Source organism: Salvia splendens, unplaced genomic scaffold, assembly GCF_004379255.2.
Source record: "Salvia splendens isolate huo1 unplaced genomic scaffold, SspV2 ctg1129, whole genome shotgun sequence".
Lineage (NCBI taxonomy): Eukaryota > Viridiplantae > Streptophyta > Magnoliopsida > Lamiales > Lamiaceae > Salvia > Salvia splendens.
Window position 1 is genome coordinate 10,563 of NW_024598677.1, and position 3,968 is coordinate 14,530.

The 3,968-nt window shown below is 35.7% G+C and overlaps 1 long non-coding RNA gene across 1 annotated transcript; it reads right to left on the reverse strand.

Annotated features, from left to right (window-relative positions):
- Positions 1 to 371: 371 nt before the first annotated feature.
- Positions 372 to 2,358, reverse strand: LOC121788733. The gene is made up of 2 exons (XR_006047893.1): positions 1,344 to 2,358; positions 372 to 1,238 (listed from the first exon to the last, which is right to left on the reverse strand). It is a non-coding gene; the product is annotated as an uncharacterized LOC121788733 (long non-coding RNA).
- Positions 2,359 to 3,968: the final 1,610 nt, after the last annotated feature.

Sequence of the window (3,968 nt, forward strand, 5' to 3'; positions counted from 1 at the left end):
AATTTTATCAATATAATATCTCTTTTAAAATTTAATAGCACTATCCAAAGTTTTGAAACTTGTGGCAAAATTAAGAGAACAAATATTTGAGATATATATAAAATCTTCGCAGAATTCTAGATAGGAACAAATTTTTGATAAATTGATTTTAGATGGATATATGTTAATAGGGTTTAGATAGATATATGTTAATCTACTATGGCAAATCACGTTCAACCCTACTTACATTCATGGTAAATAATATTATTAGCTTGATTATCTATATAAGTGACTTTTATGTGATTAAATCTGAGCTACGATAGATTGTCGTTGTTTGTTTTGACGTCAGGCAAGTGAATAGAACATGTAAATATATTACACATATATGAATATAATAAATTTAAATAAATAAATAAATAAGATCCCAAAATTCAAAATCTTGATGTCCAATACATCCAACAAAATTCCAACAAAATTTAATACATCCTATGTTCTAAGCAAATCGGGTACTTCAGCGCGGGCAGCCACGAACTTGAACCGATTATACCTACACCAAATTAAACGAACAAGTGAACAAATACTCAAATAATTAATTTAATAAACAAATAAAATAAACAAAAGAAAAGAACGGATAAGGCAGATCCTATGGATCAATTATTCTTCCGACAAAGCATTTATTACTGCATTAAATGTTTAGCAGGCAATCATATCTTCCTGTGACAAAGGAGAAGATTGAGATAAAATTTTGTTAGGCAACTTGCTACGTCACTTTCACCGCCTTGGTGAGTACGCATATAGATATACAATCATTTCTTTTATTCACCCCCACATCATCACCACACAATCTATTTTCTCTGCACAAACCAACCCACAAAAGCTAGAGGAGTCCGAAGGAGATTGCACAACTCAAACATTACAACCCAACACTTTACTTTCTGCATCAACAAGGTAAACAACAAACATTTCCTTTCATTCATATATGTACAAGTCTGCATATATTTGGAAATAGAATCTGCCCACCCCAAGTTAACAATATAGTATATTTCACCATTAAATCATCCATATAGCAAGGCATATACTCATAATTCACCAAATTCAGTAAATAGAAACCAAGTAGAATCCTACTGCCTTAATAACTAGAAAGAAGGAGAAAAACTTATCCTATGAATCTGCCGGATTCCGACAGCAAGCTCGGCACTCCGTCGCCGACAATCGACAACCAACGCTCCGAAAGTCACAACTTTCATTCCTTTAAAAATCTGAAAAAATGGAACTAACAAAGTTTAATATAAAAAAATGAATTCTTTGAGGTTTAAACAAAACAAAAGAGATTAGAGAGACGAACAAATTTCCAACCACCTTACCTGTCGAAAATCGGCGTCGGCGGCGTGGGAGAGGTCTAGGCTGCGGCTGCGGCCGGCGGTGCGAGGCTCGGAGAAGCCAAAGCCGCCGCCTGTGCATGCACAGTGGCGGCGGCGGTTGACTTGAACGGAGGAAGATCTGGAGATACGGCGGTGTTTGTGCTTCGCACGGCGGCGGTGGTGGAGTAGTCCGTGAGAGAGAGAGAGAGAGAGAGGGCGGCAGCGTACGGTGAAGAGAGAGAGAAGAGAGAGAGAGAGAGAGAGAGAGAGAGAGAGAGAGAGAGAGAGATGAGGGGGAGGAGGGAAACACCACCGGAGACGGAGATGGAGACGGAAGAGGAGGCAGCGCTGGTAGGGTGGCTGGTCGACGGAAAGAAGAGAGAGATTTTCCCTAATTTTTGTGCAATTTGGGGAAGGAGATTGAATAGTGTTGATAGAGAGAGAAACCGACAGTGGATGGAGTACATGAGTTAATTAAAATTAGAATTTGGGGCTGCTCTTTTGTTGATTGATCTATTGGGCCTCTAATTTAATTTGAGTTGGGAAAATTTCCTTTTGCCCAAAGATTATGGGCTAGTATATGGACTTTACAGTTGGGCTAGAATAATTAATTATTTGGTCAAGATTTAAAAAGAAAAAAAGAAAGAAGAGCCGTTGGACAAATGTGATTAATTTCTAAGGGATTTTGGACTGAAGAATAAAATGGTTAAGAAAGATAAAATAATTAGGTGCTATCCGAATTGTTATAATTTGTAGTAGTGTATGGAATATCAATTAGTCGGAGCCCGAAATAGCGAACAAAGTAGAAATAGGTAATGTAAGTTTTAGAAAATTCTTAATGAATAATAATAATACTAATAATAGTAATAATGTTAATTATAATGATAATAATAATAATAATAATAATAATAATAATAATAATATAATAATAATAATAGGGTTAAACCTTGAGATTTTCCTTTCTAATTTCATTAGATTAGTTTAAAACTAAATTGGTACTTTCCTATTGTAATATTTTTAAAAGGGTACGTCCGCAAGTAAAGTCGGAACGAAAGATCCAAGTTAAGGAAACTAAACGATCAAGGTGAGCTTTCTTATACTAAAAATACAAATCGTATTTTGTGAAAACACGAACTCATGTTCGTGATTTTTAAGGATGTTGTCTTGCCATAAATGTTTTGTGTATGATGTCTATCTATTGGCTACGGCCAAGTGAATTATGAATGATGATATATGTGAATCGATTCGAGTTTGAGTCCTGGTAGGGTGGTGTCCCTACTTGGAACCTCTGACCGTGAACGGCAGAGAAGGTGACCGTGGAAGGTGGCCACCTTCCCGGCACAAGGATACCTCTGACATGATGGGCAGGGAAGGTGACCGTGTGAGAACACCATCTCAACGGCACAATGTGATCAGATATGACTAAGTACAGGAAAAAGGGGGTTGCAGCCCAATGTGAATATTTTTAGTAAACTCGGGCATTTTCAATAAACCCTCGAGTGTTACTGTGATGATGGATTGACAATATTTTCAAATGTATATTTGTATTTTTTCGGCAATTTGTTCACTGAGTACTTTTGTACTCAGCCCTGCATATATTCTAAATGGTGGGTTGAGCAGCGAAGTGGCGGAGGAAGTGCTATTGAGACAAGACATTTAATTCAGTCAGATTTTGACTCTCGGAGGTTCATGTCTTCATACATGGAACCGCGTTCATTTGCTTCCGTTGTGCATCTTAAAAGACTCAAGTCTATTTTGTTCGAAACTCTGATATTTTGAAATTTTTATAAAACAATTACTCGAGTTTTCATGATCGAGTATCTTTCTTCTATGTATCAGCACTTGATTAGTCATGTCTCGCAACCAATGTTTGATTTTATTTTCCCTTAATTCTTTTCCCGCTTCTTACCCCCCACCCCAAGTCACGGTTCCAACTATGCTATCCTTAGCAAGTGCGGTCGTGACAATTCTCCACCATCATTGTTCAACCTGTACATTTAGAAATATATGCAGGGCTAGGGATGTCAATCGGGCCGGCCCACAGGGTTTCGGGCCAACCCTATTCGGGTTGCGTGTCAATTGGGTGCGGGCTAATCTGGTTGAGATTTTTTTTCTGGTTATAAAAGTTCAACCCTAACCCTAAACGCTCGGGTTTCGGGCTGGCCCTGCGGATTAATCGGGTTGCTACCGATAAAATTAAAATGCGATCAATCCAATAAATAATGACGAAAATTAGTTATATTTATAAAATATAAATATTTAATTATGATAAATTTGAGATATATACTTAAACTCAAACATGATCAAATACTAATATTTAAATTTGTGTAAAATAAAATAAATTTAAACATTTTAAAGCATGTTTTAAAACATGTTTTACAAATTTAAATATTTATTAATGAATTAGAAGTTTCTAATTTATTATTTATTATTATATTAATAAAAATTTAATATATAATTTATATATTTAATATTGAAATTGAATGTTATTTTTTTAGTTATCTATATTATAAAAAATAATCAATGAAATTGTCCAATTAGTAGTCAAACAAATAGAACAATAGAAATTTTATTGGGTTTTCGGGCCAGCCCATCGATTTCGGGTCTGACCCTAACGGGTTATGGGTT